This window comes from Sylvia atricapilla, chromosome 4 (genome assembly GCF_009819655.1).
Source record: "Sylvia atricapilla isolate bSylAtr1 chromosome 4, bSylAtr1.pri, whole genome shotgun sequence".
In the NCBI taxonomy this organism is placed as follows: Eukaryota; Metazoa; Chordata; class Aves; order Passeriformes; family Sylviidae; genus Sylvia; species Sylvia atricapilla.
Window position 1 is genome coordinate 53,642,682 of NC_089143.1, and position 20,533 is coordinate 53,663,214.

At 37.1% G+C, this 20,533-nt stretch overlaps 1 protein-coding gene across 1 annotated transcript in view; it reads right to left on the reverse strand.

Moving 5' to 3' along the window:
• CCSER1 (coiled-coil serine rich protein 1) overlaps positions 1-20,533 on the reverse strand; it is a 621,205-nt gene that overhangs the window by 142,335 nt on the left and 458,337 nt on the right.

The window sequence follows — 20,533 nt, forward strand, 5'->3', positions numbered from 1 at the left end:
TGCCAAATTTGAAATGGAAATATTTCCCTAATCAGCTAAATCTGGGTCAAAATGTCAACTCGGCTTAGGTCCAAGTCATTGCCACTCATGATCTCTGGAAGGGCCATAATGAATATTTGTGCAGCACAAGGGACTCCAGACGCTGACCGTGGGGCACAGCCTGCTAACAACTGCCACAAAGGGAAAAGTACACACACACTTTGGTCCACTTCCTCAGGAAACTCAGCATCAGGAAAGACACACTGCACTTGTCTCCACTTGCCCTTGTGCCCTCTGCACAATAGCTGCTGTTCCATAAAAAGGCACTTTGCAATTGTTACTCCTGTTGGGGCGCAGCTAACCCACACAGAAGCACCTCTGCATTGCAACCACAGCAAAGTGAAGGCACTGACTTTTTTAGCCAAATAAGGTACCTTTACTAAGACACAAGAAGTAAAAGTGGTAAAAGACCACTTGTAAGGAGTCGTCAGACACACGACACTTAACAGGAACTGCTCAACTGTACTGAAGAGGAGGATGGTGATGCCAGCTAAACTCAGGGTTAAGCAGGTAAGTCTCTCACTGGCATATCCAGAGTTCCAAACCATCCATAGTCACTGGGTATTCACACTTTGCAGACTAAGAGAGCAAAGACACTATTAGCTGCTCATGTTCTCTTATACAGTATTATTAAAACAAAACAAACCAACCAAACAACAACAAAACAAAAACAAAACAAAACAAAAAAAACCCACCAAAAAAACCACAAAAAAAACCACAAGAAGACAAGGCTTTCATGCGGCAAACTGACAAAATAGATGGTGATTTATTATTACTGAGAAAAACTTTGCCCATGAGACTTCTCTCTTCAGCGAGTTATACAGAGCAAGAGGACAAAACTAAAGCCAACTCTTAAAGACAGCTTACAATGTGATTTTACCAGGTTTAACCAATTCACACCAGCAGCATGACTAGGTCTTTGCTAGGACACTTCCCTTCCTTTAAGGCACTAATTCACTAATCTCAACACTACTTTTAGATAATTTTGCTAGTCTGTGAAAAAGCTACGCACATTTGATGTATGTATACAAGCACAGCCATGTATGTAAAGACATGTTGGAGAAAATTTGTAATGTGTTCAAAATCGCCCTCCCTTACTTGCAAACAGTACCCCTTTTGATGTAAGTGTCCCATTAGCCAAGAAAATGCAGATCTACTACAGTAAAATGGCATTCCCTGATTGTCTTGGACGGCACTATTACATAGTCTGGAAGTAACACACTTTAACCCATAGAAAGCTATGCCCTTCACCCAAACCTGATGTTTTTGCAGGGGATACATTTTGTGGGGACAGTATCTTTTATACCTGAGGCAATGCCTAACCTGATGCTGAGAGCAGCAAGCAGCTCTCCTCAGCTGCAAAGAGTATTGCTTCAGGGGTTAACCACCCGGGATTGTTTGAACAGAGGGACATCTGGCACACCTCCCCACAGAGACCAAACAAATCATTTCTAATCTTCCTTTACTGTATCAGGGTCTGGGTCTCATCCAGTGCTAATTTGCAATTTTACTGTGCATTCCATCATTTTTACAATACCAGGTAGTTAAAATACACAGCTTTACATCTATTCCAGCAGAGCTTTAAACTGACAAAAGAAAGTTTATTTTTCTAAAGAACACTCACCTAGCACTGTTATTGTTTTGAAGAATACGTCTGTGCTATTTTTCAGAGCTACTGAATTGTGCAAAATGAAGAGTGCGAAGAATAAACAGAGCAAAACGTGGCAATACAAAATGTATGTTATTTGAGATAATAGAAAGGGTGAAATGAAAAATGATACTCTTAGAAGTACCAGTTCTATAAAAATTTCAAACCATCAATTTTACATAGCAAAATGAACAAAGCAGCTCTACAAGCAAGGCAATTACTTATTTCTCTTTGTACTAAATGCAGAAGAAATGGAACTAAACAGAAACATTGATTTTTCACTGTGAACATAAAAGCTTGAAGTTTCATATATGAAAAGACTTCAAGCCTTTTTCGCCCCTTTAATTATTTTTTAATTGTTCTACTCTCGCTTTTCATCTGAACCCCACCAAGGGGCCACTGTGGTGGAGATAAACAGGTGAAACTTTGTCTAGGATAAAATCTGTTACATTTCGTTTGAAAGATGAAGAGGTAGAAAGAAAATAAAATGCTCTGAGAAGTATATCGCAAGGCATCTGTGTCAAGCAGGGTAGGAAATACGACTGTATCACCCAGCTGTGCTAAGCAGAGTACCATAAACAAATGGAGGTGTTATCTCCTAGTTACATCTGTTAGCATATGTCCAGTTTTTCAGGGAATAACCTAATGCAATATAATTTAGAGGTAATAAACTGTACAAGTCTTTGAACAGATTATCACCTCAACAAAGAAAGCAAGTCATTAACTCTATTCAGATATATTCAGGGACTCTTTCATCATGGAGCAATACTGATGCTATGCATCTTGGGAGGTACACTGCATTTTAAAATGTTGCTGTTCTACAACTGGATTTAGGAGGTGGTGAAGCAGGCTGAGGGCCTCTTTTACTGAACTGCTAAGCTGTGGCAATGCCATCAGTCAGTAAAGAAAACTCCTCAGCCTTTCTGACATTTTCATATTTTTACTCCCAAATCAAACAGGAATCAGTCTGGACACCTGAAATACGAAAGACTGTTAACGTGAAACCCCTAAACTCAGTTTGTCTGTTGGCACCACAGGCCATTTTTCTAGAAGTGATGGGTGATAAATACCATGACACTGAAAACTTTATGTCTGGAAAAAAAAATTCTGTAGATGGCAATATTCAGTAATTCTTAATTAATTATCAGGAGAAAGTATAACTGGTCTTTCTATCTCCATAGCAATAATACAAAAGTGAGCCAATCCATGGACAGCTCTATGTTTACCTTAAAGGGCCTAAGCATTAAGAGTTATGGAAATGTTACTGAACACAATTCCAGCCATTATTTGTTCATACTTTCAGATGAGGAGGCTGAACAGAAGCTGTAATAATGTGATACTAAGATTCCACAGCGGAAAAGATAAACGACATTTACAGAGCAACATCATGGCTTCTGTATATTTAATGATACACACTACACAATCTGCTAACATTTGCCAAGAAAGGGATATATTAAGCAGAAAATTGGTCAAGTTAGTAATAGTAAGGATTTGTAATTTAACCTTTGAAACGTCAGTATTTCAGAGAGGCATTTTTATACGAATAAATACACACACATGCATAGCTGAATGGGCCCATAGATAATGCTAAGCCATACTAGTACTTGTCGGGGAAGCTAAAATACACAGAATTATTTCTGTGTAATTGTCTGCAAGAAGAAACAATTTACAACGGAATATTTACATTTCTATGGCTTTAAATATACAGCTTACTTAAATATTAACATAGGGACGTTTGCAGGCAATTTTTTTTGTCTATGCAATTATTTTTACATTATTTCACAATATTTTTATATGGGTACATACTCTAGACTACAAATATATACATATGTAGGCATTAAAAATACATATAAACAAAGGCAATGTGTATTTATATTTTACAGCTAAATTTAAGTGGGCTGGATTTCAGGCAGTCTCTCAGGCAGAGACTTACTTCTCACAAAAGAAATTGCATTCTCAAATTTTGGCACACTTAAACAAGTGACAGTTTATCTTCAGATTTTTATCTGTTATTAATATGGTTTCGAAAAATGTGTCAGCTAATTAAACACCATTATGACCTGAAAGTTTTTGAACAGAACCATTTCAGTTTCTAGAACCAGTAATATCTTGGTTAATAAGCTTCAATAATGTGGGGTCACTTAATTCTGTATTGGAGCAGGTTGTGGAAGAAAAAGTCAATCTGTGGCAGAGAGATGTTTCATTCAACCTGCCTTATGCATGTAAAAGATTTAGCAATTTCAGATACATTTCGAATTGTCTTATGTATCAGATACATACATACTTAAATACTTTACACTATTAAAAGATATATTAACATTTATATTGACTATTAAAATACCTACATAGACTTGGGAGCAACAAGTGTTAATTAACTACATTTCTAAGACTGTACAACCTCATCTTGAAAAAAAAATGAATTCCATTTCCTGGAGTTTCCTAAGCACCTTCAAAGAACATGAAATTACGTGTCTGCATTCCCTCTAAAACAAACATCCTACCAGCTAAGTCACAGCAGGCGTGACTTTGACCCATGTAACAGCCAATCTTTACAATTTCTACTGGAGATGTAAGAGCTCTAGAAAAGACAGAGTTAAAAGGCATTATAAGTACAAGGAGGATTTTATCTTCTAGGAAAATTCAGATTTTTTATCACCTGGAGAAGTCTCATACACGTAATAGACAGCAGCCTTGTTCTGGGCACCACGTGCTGGTTATCAAGCTTGGCATTTCATTTGCAATAAACGTTACACAGACTGGAAAAGACAGTTCACAACCTCTAAAAGTGGCTTGTGATGTTGCCATAAAGGTTGAGACAGAAGGAGAAACGGGCCACTGCAATTTTTTTAACAGAACCCATTTATGTTTAGACCAACTTAGATTGTGCGATTGGAAACACAGTGTTACAGATGACAGAATCAAAGCAAACGGGCACTTGCTCTGAAAGTATATAAAATAATACCCCTAACATCTTAACAATATCAAACAAAAGAACTTGAAAATGTAAGTATTTTTTGACATTACTTGCTAAAGAACAGAATAATGATGGTACCCAAACCCAATATTCAATGGACCTAATGGTATCACACAGATCGTATAAACAGATTTACTAGCAGCTGGAGAGATTAATATTTTTAAAAGAAATGATCACTCAGTGCTTTGTAGTTTTGGAAGTGAAGTATTCTCTTTTTTATTTTGGAAAGACAGTGTGTTTAAAATATGCCACTTTTAACATCAAGTCTCAAAAATCTGCTAAAAGCAAAAATTGCATGTCATAAAAAAAATAAGGAAATGCTTGCACTGTCTTTTTTCAAACTTCAACTTCAATGCATGCTATAAAAATAGTTTTACAGTGTGATTATTTTCAATGTTCAAATTCTTTTCTTTGTGAATTTCCCATCTTTTATTAGAACTGGATGATAATGTCACCTTTGTGACCTCCATTCTTCAGTTATCTTTTTGATGCTTGCATCTGTAAGCATCAGTATTAGACTATTCCAAGTAAGGCCATAATAATGATTTACAGATTTAGTAGAATTTTCTGCATTTGTCCTGTACTCTGATCTCTTCTGAAAGAGAGTGGGAGGGTTTTGTGCACTATTTCAGATCTTTCTTTTCAGTGTCTCAATTCCAAGTCCCTTTACAGGATTGCTTTTTTTTTTTTCAGCAGAAAGAGCTAAACTCTGAATTTATGTGATGGGGAGATGGGGACAAAAGGCAAAGGGATCTTAATAATATTCAGAATTATTATGGGAAAACCAGGCAAACAAATGTTTTTTCTTCTAACACTCTAAATTACAAGTAAAAACTTAATGGCAACACAAAATATTGTTAGAGAAGATGAAAAAATTAGCTCATGAAATATTACTTGCTTCCTGGCCTTCAAAAACGACACTGTAAATCATCAGAAGGTGTTTGCACTATAAATACTAATTATGCCAAGATACAATAATGGCATGAGTTGTATGCAGTGGTAGGCTGTGAGAAAAGCATAAAATGCATTTATTAATAAACAAGAGAAGCTGCTTCTCTGGCAGAAAGACACTTGCCAAATCTACCAATGCTACACAGGAACAATTTTCTCATTTCTAAATTCTAAAAATTGCCTTCTGAAACCATAGAGAATGTACATCACATCTGCCCTTTTCTGGGAGACTGTCAGTGCTGGTATAACATGCAAATAAGTAGCAAAGAATAACCACTGAAAAGGTATCAAACCAGTCTGAAAAATCCTAAAGAAGTTGAATGCTTGCTCCAGCAAAGTAAAATTTCTGGGGAGACCAAGCAGTTGTATACCACTCTTAATAAAACACCTTAAAGTGCATTTTCTAAGAGAAACTCAGTGTTCTGGATTCTGAGAAAAACCGTGTCACCGAAACAACACTAAACAGGCCAATAAATCAGCTATTTTTTCCAAGAAGCTTACTCTGGCTGAAGCTTATTCTGATATGAGGTGTTCTCTGATATAAACCCACCCGCAGCCATGAACTGTACATAAGATTGATTATGCATTTCTTCCTTCAAGCTCGATACACCTGTAAAAATTTTATATGTCTCTCCACCCAAAACTACAGTTCTGCCTTTGACTGAACTGCATCTACTCTAATAGAAAATGTGCTTTCCAGGCTGAGTGTGTGTACTATTACTTGAAATGCTGCCTTTTTCTTTTATTTTCTGTGGTACATCTGTGAGGACTGAAATGGGATTTAGATTGCTTAATCAATAACAGGTTATGAAGCACATCATTAGAAATGGAGGGAAGAGCCCATCAGAAGCTGCAAGTGCAATAGCATGATCTGCAGCTCACCCTCTTGTTGCCCAAATAAGAAATTACTTCAAGGAAGAGGCACAGGAGAGCAACTATCCACATTTGATGATAGATCCACAGTACCTGGATCTATCATCAAATTTCATGAATGCTGGATCTTTTTTTACTATTAGGAAAAAAAAAAAAAAAAAAAAAAAAAAAACAAGAAAAGAACGGCCTGCTGAGAAAAATAAAGCTGTATTTCACAAGTTACAGTGCAAGAGACAACAGCAAAGACCTTACTTTTCAGCACAGAACTCAGATCTTAAAAGGAGAATTATTAATGTAAGCAGCCTGCATATTTTACAATTTATGGTACATTCTTTTAGCAGATTTTATGAGTAATAAGGAATGGCTACTAAAGTTAGGAAAATGCCTTAGTTTTTGAGTCAAAATTCTGAGGGTGTTGAACAATATCTGAGACCAGCTACTCAGATATAGCCTACAAAAATACTTCCACATTAATAAATACCATATTTTATCGGACAAATCTTGAACTAGCTCTTCAGGACATTGCAGCATTAGCAACAGTGTAATGGCAGCCACACAGAGTAAATCAATTCTCCCACGGCTTTCAACAGTGAGATTTTACAACTTGTGACACGACAAGCCTTCTGGAGAAGCAAACTGTGTGTGTTTGTTTGCATGGCACTGAAAAATTTTGGGTGTCACCGTGATAATGCCAGCAGCAAAGACTTTTGGATTCAGTCCAAGTGACAGGTTGAACTATCTTCCGGGAGAGCCGAAATCTAAGCTTTAAAAGCTTAACATTTGCTTGGATAGTGACAACGTTAATAGGATGTGAACTTTCCTGCTGAAAATAATTTGCAACTGCTTCAAAAATAAGTGTCTCAGCTTTGTCTCGGAATTCATGTGCCATTGCTGGATAACGCTAAGAGAAACACACACTTGCATTCTATTATCTTTTAATTACATTCATTTGGTTTTTTTGGGGTTTTTTTCACTGCCAGAAGACAGCATATCTCTGAGGCTTTTGGTCTCTTCTAGAGCAGGACAATTTGACAGCTGTAGTAGGATACTACTGCTCCACCTTTTCTCCTCGTGCCTTCCATAGATAAACAAAGAACAAGTTGGGGAAATAAAGTAATTTTAGACATGGTACATAGGAAGCTTGCAGACTACAGGACTAATCAATTTAATGTGGAAGAAGGCTGGGGAATTTGCATCCTGGCAGGGTTTCCATTAGTGTTAGAATTTGCTGCTTCTCCTTTCAAAGCCTGTTTAAACCTGGTGAATTTCCAGGTGAATTCATATTTCTAAAACAATTATCCATTTTGATCTTTTGCAAATATCTTTCACCGCTTTCTGTTTACGGTATCTCTCTTACTTATTCACAAAGCATCCTAACTATTTTACTATATATAATGATACTAAACTGTAATGGGACTGCCTAAACTCATTTCTTCAGGACAAATTGCATTAGCACAAGGCAGTTTTACAGGTAAAAGAAAACATTACAGCATGTCTTAATGACCTGCAGCACACCACTTTGATCTCTAAAAAGGCATTTCAGCACTATGACTCCTATAAAACAAAGCATGTTTACTGGAAGCACTACCAAAATTTGGAAAGCATCAGTTAGTAAGTGATCTTCATTGTTTAAAGTGACAGTTTTTCTACTCAACTTCTTCTTTGAACACGCCATTTGCCTTCTTAACTAAGGCATCCAATAATGTAATGAAAATGTTTATTTTGGGACTGGGAAAACCTCAAGGTTTATATATGAAACAATGACTTAAAATCCCATGTAAAAAGTCTTAAAAAGAACTGAAAATTTCCTAAATCATAATTCTACTACCATTTCTAAATCCTAGCTTTCAGAGGCAGTCACTTGGATTTGAAGTTGTTCATAATACAAACTGATAAATTAAATTGCCTCAGCACTGGTTTATTCTCTTAAGTAATTACAGCAAAGTGAAGTACCCTTCAGTGTTTCTCAAATAAGAAAACAGTTTGTAGACTTGGCAATTCTGTTCATCTTTACACAAAAGTAAATGAGACTTGAATTAGAAGTAATTCCTGAATATGCGATTAATTTTATGTGCATTTTACATATCAATGTCTTCTATCATCCTTCCTCAAAGAACACAGGTCTAAAATACATGAGAAGGGTATTAGGAGGTAAGGTTGCTGCCTGCCTGCATTTTGAAACCAACAGAAACAAATTTATGAGCACTATAGAATATGCAGAATACCTTTTTGGAACTTGAGGATCAATACTTCAGTTTGAAAAATAGCGAATGATTCTACAACCGTGACGTAAAGAGAATAAAGAAGGGTTCAAAAGGCTCTTTTTCAGTACAGCTTTATGTACTTATTACATGTAACTCAGAAAAAAACCCCTCTTTCTTAGCAGAGCATAGCTTTTAGATTGTGTTTTTCTTAATTTAAATAATTTATTCCTTTACTCTTGCCTCATGACATACTCAATATTTACTCAAGAATGGCATTGGATTTTCAAGTCATCTAACTTTATATATTTCACAATAACTTCCTTCTAAAATAAGTAGTAGAAAAGTAAGCTGACTGTCCCCAGGAGAAAGGTGGGATGGAAAGAAAGGATGTAACTGAGGTTATGAGAAAAGCTGGCTGCAGCCCAAGAATTCTACCAGCTGAACTACTGAATTAATTGTTGGCTTGAATTCTCATTATATACTGCTGCAAAATTATACTGCCCAATTAAGCTGGCAATCTAATATTCTAACTACACCTTAGCTTTCCTGCACAGTACCCAGCAGTGAATTCCAAGAACTAATTAGATAGTCAATTTGAATCCTTGTTCATTGTTTTAATAACTTTTAATGCAAGACTTTGTTATTTGCTCCTGTCTTAACTCAAAATCCCTTTTAATTCCTCCCTTCCCTCCAATTTGAAGAAACATGGTGGGAGGACGTCATATGAGAGAAATAATAATATTTTGACATATGAATGATTCACTAATTCTTGGTCAATAATTGAAAATCAGGTTTCCAACTAGTGGTTTTAAGTTTTCAGATTTACTTGTCAAGATGTTCAAATCAGAGATGTGCTCAAGTACGTGAGGCAGGCCTGGCAGTTCTTAGCTGCACGTCAAGCAGTCTCATACACTTTTGTGAACCACCACTGGGACTTTGTCAGAGTGCATTTGCTTCTGTAACAGCCCATCAGCACACCTTTCCAACCCCTCCAAGAGCTGCCTGTTAAGTAATGGTTTAGTTCAGCACTTGGGCAGAAGTTAGACTCAATGCATTAGTCCGCTAGGGCCAACACGGTTACAAATGCGTTTCCAAATGCTTGCTGACAACATGGCAAATGCCTCAAGTCTGTTAGCCAGCTTTATCACAAAACACAGAGGTTCTTAATGGCACTGGGAATAAAAGGTAAATGAAAACTGTCAATTCAAAACGACTTTTCCTCATATAAATTAGACTCTCCATGAACAAATGGATTGGTACTTGTTTTCTCCCACACTTGGTCAACAACTATTCTTCTCAGTTCTGAGCTCGGGTGTCAAGGCTGAAAGGATTAGCAGCCTTGACAGGGAAGAAAGAAAAAAAGAAAAGTAGGAACAAAGGAAAAAAATACTTGAGGTGTTTTCTCCTCTTGCCTTGCTGCAACAGACCAGTACTCCAAATACACTGGAAGCAACCCTTTGACTAATGAAGTACCTACCGTGCAATGCTCCTCATAAACGATAACACGTGCCAGAATAAAGCCTTAGTGCAATACACAATTTAACCTAAAAATCTAAATGGTGTTTGAAAATGGAGAGAATAAAGAAAAAACATATAATGTACTGTATACTATACTGTAGACATAAGATTCCTGGCCAAGTTGAATTTTTTTTTTCCCCATCAATGTTTTACAGTCATTCCATGAAGACAGCAAACTTTCACAGTGCTACTAATAATTAAATATCACTTGTACAGGAAATAAAGTAACATAACTTGCTCTCTGCTTTGATTAAAGTAACATGAGAATATATTCCACTCCCTAACATAAACACAAAGGCACCACCACGTATGAGACCACTGACCAAATCACTGTTCTGCTCAATCTATACTGAGCAAACATAAGGAAATCTGAAAGCATTTAAATGGGAAGAGAGACTAAACAGCACATGTAAGGGTAAAAGGATCTGGTTTGCAGTGATTTCTACATAAAATAGATGCCAGGCATGCTATTTCCCAGGTATAAAAAGCACAGTGCCCAAGATTACACATAAAAGCTACTCCTTGTTAAATAATCTCTGTGCTTTTGTACACACTGTTCTCCTAGAGGTCCACATATTTCACTTATAAAGGCAGCTTTTTTTGGGAGCTTTAATCAGGAACTCTATTGTCAATTGATGGTTAGTTGTTGGGGTTTCGCTGAGGGAGGAAAGAAAGCAAAGCAGTTTCATTGCCGAGCTAACAATATAAACCCCTCAGCACCCGGTGCTTTAATTGAAGCTCATTTCCACTCAAGCTAGTTTGAAATGAACAGCACAGGTACCTCAGCAGCATTTTAAGTCCCACACAGGCTACCCAAGCCCATTCAAGTGCCTGTATACTAAGACAGTACTGTGTAGATAAGCCCTAAAAAGCTAAATGATACTGAAATGATACCTTGCAGTCCCCAGGCAGTGCCTAGTAATTGACAGTGAAGATTTACCACAGCAGATTCTGTACCATTATTAAGAAAAAAAAATCCAAAGATGCACAGAACAAGAAAAAACAGCTCCCTGCCTCACTTCATATGCTCTGCTATCACTACAGGGAGATTGTAGATGTGACTTTCCCTGGAGCCACCTGCAGCTCTGTCTCCAGCCCTGCCACTGAACGGGAGCCACAGTTTGATGACCTTGCTCACCTCTGCTTCTCTTTCTGCACTTATGCCTCTCCCTGAGGCTGCCTGACACAGCCCCAGCCAGGGAGGTCAAGCCCAAGGCCGTGTTTGGGTAAATGATGCACTCCCTGGGGCTGCTCCTCGGGGCTGCTGAACACTGCACTCAGGAAATGTGGCAGGATATGTAACTCTGTGTGTGTGTGTACTTCTGCACAAGCAATGTGCAGGAACATCTACAACACCAGCTGATCATGCACCATGAGACAATTACACTATGATGTATGGAATCTGTGCTTTCCAAGGAATCTTTATTTTAATCCATGGCCTAGATGAAAAAAGAAACATATCCCAGACTACACAGTCTCTCTACTAAGAATGTAAGCACATGTGAGGCAGACACAGACCTGATGTTTGAGGCAAAGGATGGAGAGAGAGAATAGTGAATTTTTGGTGTTTTTTTTTTCAGTCAGGGCTTGTCCCTAGTACAGAACTTAATCTAGTCTGCCACTAAGTCCTTCTTCTCATCAATACTTTGAGAATTTGCTCTTCGACATCCTACTCAATTTATCTAACACATGAATTTGGTGAATTTATTTTAAATTTACATTCCTCTACTGATAGTCTGAAAGCAGGAGATAATTATTCTATGTGTATCGTGTTTTCTTATTTCCCTGAGAATACAGAAACTACGTATTGAAGTTTATTTGGAATAAACAAACAAGGTAAAGAATATGTTTTCCTTAAAAAGGGGTATTATCCTAAATTATTCCTGATTTTTAAGAATGCAGCTGAAATCTTACATAATTCTAAAGTTTCACCACAATTAGGATTTTTCTGCAGTTTGGCTTTTGAAACTGTAGCAATATATGCATGTATATAACATTTATAACAAGTTTTTAATAGCTATTCAAAATTAGTGCTGATTGCACTATATTAGGGAAATGCTTATGGAAAATGTAATTAATAATAGATCAGTTCTTCTTCCATACATTTATTTCATTATTTCTGAATATTTTACCACAGTATGATTAGCTGTCTCACCCTTTTATCAGGCAATTTTGATTCCTCTGTGGGTTCTAAACTTATTTATTTCAAGGTATTTACTCATTTTCTTCTGAAAAAAAAAATTGAATGGTGACAAAAACAATTACTGGGGAAAACATATTTCTCCTTTACAGGAGAAGTGGAATTGAAGCATATCGACTTTTCTCCAGCACCAGGACAACTGGCATGTTTCTATTGCTACACACAAACTACCTTACATAGAAGCCAGCTATCTCATTTTATGCTGTCCCAAACACCCAACAACCCACAATCAACAAAAATGTTATAACCACAGTCTTCCATTTAAATTAAGAAATAAAAGGATCTTATGATGCAGGTATGGATCCCTTGCATTCCATGGCCAAAAAGGCAACCCTAGCTGCTCCATTTGCTTTCCCTTGGAAATTGCTTTCAACAGCACCTAGGCCTAGACCTTCCGCACGCTGAAAAACTCCTCTCAATTTGAACTTGCTCAGCTCTAGTGAAGGACAAGGACCCCTGCAAAAGCTCAGGCTTGGGGTTGAGCCCACACTATAATACACTGACAAATCTGCCACACTGCAAAACTCACCAGGTGTCCCAAAGGGGTAGGATTACCTGACAGCATGAAGTCATCTCTCTGAACTAATTAATGTACTTGGAAGCCAACTGTATTCTGGGGTAAGAGGAAAAAAAATGGGTGGGGTTGTAAATTCTTACAGACCATTCCAAAAATACTTGTTATTTTCCTGACATGAGATGGTATCTCTTGTGAAAGATAACCACCAGGAGCAGCAAGAAGAGGTGAGGTCTATCACAGAGAATACTGTCAGCATTCTAAGAAATAACAGGAAAATACCTAAGAGAAATATTTGCAAGTGTAGCTCACTCTGGCTAGTGCAGTTTGTGTTTCTCCAGGAATAGAGACAGAAATTAAGGCACAGATGAGGGATGAATTTAGGGGATTAGGAAGACACTGAAATGTGAAACAATCTCCAAAAAAAAAAAGAGAAAATTGTGCTAGCTTGGATGCTGATCTACAAGCATGGCTATCTGTTGCAAACTTTTTGATTTAGAAGTAAGGCTAATCTGACTAAACCAAGGCTCATAATTTTTAGATTGTGCTGTTCACTGGGCTGAATGGATTGCTTTCCAGGGCATTGGAAGGAGGCATCCATCACAAGTGGGACATACTTGGAAAGCTAAAGCAAATCCCACATCAGAAATCATCTACAAAATATCTGAATAGTTGGCCTCTGTCTTGAAAAAGCTACAGAAACACAATCCTGACACAGACATTCAGGGCTCTAAGGCAAATATTCATTTCAGGACTCCTTGCACATTGAGACTGAACAGAATTAGTTCCTTAATCCTGCATTCATATCAGTTACAACTTCAATAATCCGCAGTAAAGCTTGATTAAGCTTTCAGGCAGACTAAGAGAAGAGGAAAAGTTTCTTACCACACAGGATTATAATAAAAAACTGACCAAACGAATAAACCCCCCCAAAATCCCCCAAATTAAAACCAGAACAACTCCCAAAAAACCAACAACCCCCCCCAAAAAAACCCAATCAACCAAAAAAAGCCCAAATCAAAACAAGAAAAACAATAAAAAAACAAAAATCAAACACCCCACCCCCAATTAACAAAAAACCCAAACCACATAAAAAAACCCTAAACAAACAAAATGGAAAAAACCCCCAAAAAACAACAAAACCATTTCAGAATACCAACAGATATCAGCAGAATGTAGATCTAAGCCACTATTCATCATATTTGAGAAGTCACAGCAATCTCTTGAAGTTCCCACTGACTGGAAAGGGGAGAACTTAACCCCCATTTTCAACCAGGAAAAAAGCAACACCCAGGTACCTATGGGCCAGTCAGTCTCACCTCAGTGCCCACTGAGATCATGGAGCAGATCCTCCTGGAAACTTTGATAAGGCACATTTAAAGTAAGGATGTGATTTCACTACAAGAAAATCATGCCTGACAAATTTTGTGGCCTTCTAGAGTGGAGTTACAGTGGTGGTGGGTGAGAGAAGAGCAACTGAAATCCTCTGCTTGGAATTGTGCAAATTGTTTGACGCTGTCCCACGTGGTATCTTTGTGTCTAAACTGGAGAGACACGAGTCTGATGGATGGACCACTCGGTGGATAAGGGACTGCCTGGATGGTTGCACTCACAGAGTTGTGGTCAGTGGCTCAGTGTCCAGGTGGAGCTCAGTGACAAGAGGTGACCTCAGGGGTGGGTGTTTGACATCACTGTTGGGGACATGGACAGTGGGATCAAGAGCAACATTCAGCCACTGATCATCTTACGCTGTGCCACATGAAATATTCTATCTTTTGCAAACATTCGGCTCTAAAATGCAATGTTTTGGGAGGCTTCTTCCACAAATCACATGCAGAGATTAAACAAATTAATGACACCAGCCCAATGCCACAGGGACCGTGTCTGCAGTGTGAGTAAAAGGAGCAACAATGCAGTTACAATACTTCTTTCCTGTATATCATCTCTCATCTGACATTATTTTCAACATAGGCATTATTCAAGCCTCATAACACTCTCAGGCTCTGGAATATTTAAATTTGAGTTTGTTTTTCCACTAGAAGATGATTTGACCATTCCACAACTAGTTTCTCAAGAGAATCTCATTGCAAATTTGTTTCCAAACTTGATTTTTTAAATTGCTTAAGATCAGTGTAAATGTATGAAGATTGCCCTCTTAGGTAACAGCTAGATGTGTTCATAAATTCAGAAAGAAGGAGTTCTACATATTTATAAATAAATATATCTTCAGCTACAGACAAGTCCAAAATTTCAGCATTGTACAGAAGAATGTGAAATTAACTAACCTATTTCATCATCCTTATAGATGAGGACAAAGGAAAAAAAAACTAACGGCATATAAATGAGGAGAGAAATAGTATTTAATAACATAATTAAAACTATTATCCATGTCTAACATCAACTTGGTAACTTTTTTGTGGACCCATAAATATAAAACTATTTTGACTTCAAATGAAGCATAATATTTTGCTGGATTAACCTCCAAAAAGGTTTTATAATCTGATGACAGAGTAGGAATAGCTATCACCTCATCTGCCTGTTTCTTTGGGTGTCAGAAAGAATATCCAAATATGAGCTAGGAATTTTCCATTATGGAAAATAATGGAAATTTCTTTATGACTCAAATACATTGTCTTCCCTGAAGAGAGTCACTGTATCAGATGATTACATTCTGTTAACTCAGCAAAAGAGAAAAATAACTAGATTTTAAATTTCTATGCTACATTTTAATCTCATTTGCTTAACATGAGGTATATAAATCATTGAATTGAACTGTATAATAGCCTATTTTTGGAGAAAATAACCCACCAAACTCCACAATCCATAAAAATTAATTATTTTATGCAGTATAGAGTGTAACAAACACTAAAACCAAATCATTTTATACTGAGCTGGAATATTCTAGATTGAGATGAGTCTCTAATAAACAGATGAACAAAGTAAAAATGTACTGATGTGGACAATTAATCCTCTATATTCACTTACAGAGACTAATACATTAGTGTCAAGTCAAATATATTTATTTTAGACTTAGTAATTTGAGCCTTTGCCAGTTCCTAGACAAACTGATGTACGAGATTGAGAAAGCATGTAAGTACAGTGGTTGATATTTTTTACCATTAAATTAGAGATTGTACATGAAGGATACACTACTATAAAAAATGCCAATTTGAGTGCTACTTCCACTTTAAAAGTCAAAGTATTGACTATTTTACAAGGCTTCAAAGACAGAGAAATTAATTAAATTATCTTCTGAGGGTTTAATCTGGTAGTTTTGACAGTCTGCTAAAGGTATTCCCTACTGTGAGACAACTATTGTGTGCAGAATTCAGTTTATACCAACTAAATTGCAATGTTCTTAAAAATTACAACAGTCTGTCATCACAGACAACAGGACAGAGAAAAGTGATCATTTTTTGTGAGAAATTCTACTCCTTCCAGAGAAATCATTGGTTTCTACAACAATAAATTCCCAACAGTTATTAGAGTAATTTTGACAATATAACATAGACACGAGCAGAATGAAGTAAACTGCTGCTCATCTCTGCCACTCCCTCATGGTTTTGCGTAGGAGTCTGAACTAGATACAAGGGTCAAGAACCCAATCTCTATCCATAGATGTTGAATATTATCTCTTGGTCCTTCTGAGTATAACCAGCTCAGCTTGGAAATGGCTGTGTTGGTTTGGTTATGGTGAAAGAGAGCCAGAGTAACAGTACAGGAGTTCAGGGATGATTATAGCAATTATCAGGATGCCATGTTCAGCATAAAGACTATGCTCACTTTCATCACAGAGCTACTGGGATCTCATGCTACAAAGAACAAGAGATTACAAGGAATTCAAGATATTCGCATCATAACCTGTGAGTGAACCTGTGGAAAGACAAAACAGGAACTTGCTAAAAAAATAGTGGAAGAGGTAAAGGAAAACACACGGTACCAAGACTTCAGAATTTGTGAAGGGGTTCTTAAGACATTTAGAGCTCTTCAAGGAGAAGGGGTAGTTTACCCTTTAGCCTATGAAACAGGCAGAAAGCCAGTGCCAATCTGCAGTCATCTATGAGTCTGTAGGACACAACAGTACAACCGTGGCAAAGCAATTCCTCTGTTAACCCCAATTTCTTGCTGGTTTGAAAAATACAATTAAAAAATTCATTATTGATAACGAAAGAGGAAGGAAATAAAGGATACCAGTTTAGAGCTTAGGTTGAAAACATTGACATCTCTAGGAGGCACAATTCAGTCAATCAGTGTACCCAGATGATACGAAGACACAGAGAAACTTCTTCCTCCCAAACCACAAGCATAATTCTAATTTCTTTTTCTTAAAAAGCTGAAGAACACATTGCTTAAGACTGTAATCAAGCATAGTTCTTAAGATGACATTTAATGCAGCTATATGGAGACATATATACATGTATATAATTTTCCAGACCAAGACAATACACTAGAATGAACAACTGAGTCAGTGAGAAGGCCAGAATTTTATGGTTCACTTTTGGTAGCTGGGTTTGCTTTTCCTGCATCATAACAAATGCTAAGACAACATCTGCACTTGCTGAGAAACCTACCAACCAAAAAGTAACAGGCATATAACAATACAGCCACTAATTCATTGCTAAGGGCAAAGTCTTAGCCAAGAGAGAGAAAAACTGGCTAAGAACCCCACAAGAAACATGAGAATGTAAATCATCCATTTAAAAACAGCTCTGAGTGACACTGTTGGCTAGACTTTCCTTTTTGCCATGCAATGCCTTCTCTGATAATGTTACTGACACAATCATTGCTGGAAAATTGTCTGGGAAAGTCGGCTAATGACTAATTAAAGGGACTGCTTGTCAAAGATGGCATGGTGATGGTCTGACCTACCTCCCCCATTTTGGTACTTCCCCCAACCACATTGCTGTTTTTCTGATTTGTGTAATAACCATTATATCATTTAAGTATAATTATATATGTGAGAGAAAGCAATCTTTCCAAAGCATGCATAAAGAAAGCATGAATATTAAAACAAAAGCAGATGATTGCAAATTACTTGAAAGAGCAAGTGATTAAGCTTAAATGCTTGTAATTTAAAAAGCACAGGCAAAGCACGTTCACCTACACACTTGCAGAGCTCTTTCAAGCAAACACAAGCCAACCCAGCTCACTAGGTATTTTTAGTGCTATTTAGTCTATACAAAGCACTACAGAAGGAAAAAAACAACAACCTGACAAAATAATCCTTCTTTTCTCCAGTGGCCAAATTTTGATGGCATATGTTCACAAGTTCTGCATGAATACTACAAAGACCAAGAAAAAACAACTTCTAACTGAGTATATGATACACATTCCTTTCAGGTTAGGCTGCTACTTGAATATATTTAAGCACCGAATTCTACATGCTGTTGTTATGCAGTAAAATATATTTAAAGCCACACATACTCCTGAGAGTAGGAACAACAGCCTTCTCCTTTCTTCTAATACAGAATATAATTTCACACATCACTATGCGTATTCACTGTTGAATATGGTTTTCTGAGAGCATTTTTATTTGGTTTTTTTTTTTTTTCTTCTTTCTTGCAATTTCTCCAGGTGTATTACAGGAATCTGGTTTGCACACAGTACAGCAACACAGACTGTTAGCTAACTTGCTCTGCCCTAATTACAGACTGCAGCTGGATCATACCTCTCACTTGGTCCCAGCAGCATATTGTGGCAAAAGAGCTGGAAGTCATAGTAATTAGTCACATTCCGACAAGAGCAAAAATGCATTTGCTTAAAACCATTGTTATATATACTTTTTTCCCTTAAAGGAATACAAACTCCCAAACACAAACTGAAACAAAATTCTCTGCATATGGGAGTTAGTTGATTATCTCTGTGGATACATTGAATATTATATTCACAACACACTTTTGGAAAGAAGCTCAGAGTTGGCTACAAAAAAGGCAGTGGAGAATTTCAGTGGTAGATCGGGGCATGGATCTGAAAATGACATTTACTACTTCACTACCACAGCTCGTCAATTCTCTTTGAAATAAGAACTCCTAATTCAGACTATATCCTGATTACAGTGAGTATTCAATATACAGAGAATTCAGTCTAAATAAATGCATGTGTTTGATTAACCATTTAGGACCATAAGAAAGCATTTTTCTCAGCTTCTTCCTCTGAATAAGCTCTGTGAACTCAGACAGCTTTGTCTCTAAGTGCAAAGATTTTGAATCCAACTAAGTTTCACTTTACTGTTTAAACCGCAGGCTTAGACACATATGAAAGTCAACAGGTTTGATTCAAAGTGCTTTGATTCAGCTTTTACATCCTCATCACTGGATTAATAATGAGCTGTTTTCTTTACTACTGATGTAACTCTAGGTGTCTATGCAGAGGAACTGAAGCACTCTAATTAGCAGATAAAGAAGCCAATCTACCATGCCAGAAAGTACTCCTCAGAACTACAAATTATGTACACATTCGAAATTAGCATGAAGAGTTGTGCATTTTTTCCTTGAACACTCACTTCACGGCTGGTAACTCCAAGTGAAGGTGTAATTTGCTATGGGTCTTCCTGACATGCATTGGAGACGTTCTTGCCTGGCCAAGATGACCTTGCAGCTCTACCAGAGAAAGATTTTTTTCTTTTTTTTTTTTTTTTTTAATGTGATGATGTTCAGGACTCTTGCTGCATATGTAAAATAAGAAGTGGCCCTACTCAACCTTCACTGGCTGGCTTTTATTTGGTAACTTTTCTCTTTCTCATCCTTTTACTGAATGCTTGAGAGTATTGTTGACACACAGAGGCATCAAAGTAAGGGCCAAAGAAAGCGTTTAAATTGCCAAAAACATTGTCACTGATATCAGCATGCCCACAGAGATGCCTAGTGTCATGTACCAAACCCAAACAGCCTTCAGGCTTAAAGAATTGATTTTTCTTTTATTAAATAATCCCTGCTTTTCCCAGTTACCCTTATCTTTCTTAAACATCTGTCAGATTGAGAATATCCATGCAGTAACATCATTATAGAAGCATGAAATATTGAAGTATTCTTCCATACAGACTGGCACCAATTATGGTCTGATTTGGGGTCATTGTGAGCGTTCCTAACCTCCACCTGAGTTCACTGGAGTTTTATAATGCTGAGTGTGAGTCAAAACAAAAGAGTAGATTCAGATGCGAATGGGCTTCACAGGAGTGCCTGTGATCTCAAACCATTCTCCACCTGTCACTGAAACAGAGAAGAATTACACCTCTGAGATCATGATATTCCTTTAGAAGCGCTTGAGAAAGAGAGGAGCTCAGCTTCAATCACAAACAAAACACCAATCAGTGAAAAACACTGTTAGTCAAAACAACTTATCTTGCACAGGAATATCCTAAGGACCTTGATAGTATTAAAAAATAAAAGAGAGAAGTCTCTTTTAGCATTTTCTTTCTGGAATTACCACAACCACAGAGTTATTTGTAGTCAATACAGGCTTTTCATTTTTATTTTCTAATCTTTTTGGTAATGCACAGGATAAAAAGATTATAGGCTGAGCTGATACTTCAGTTCTGTGTTTTATTCTCGTTGCTGAATTCTTCCCTAGATACAACTTTTTTGAAGTGCTTATCACTTGCTAATTTTTAAAA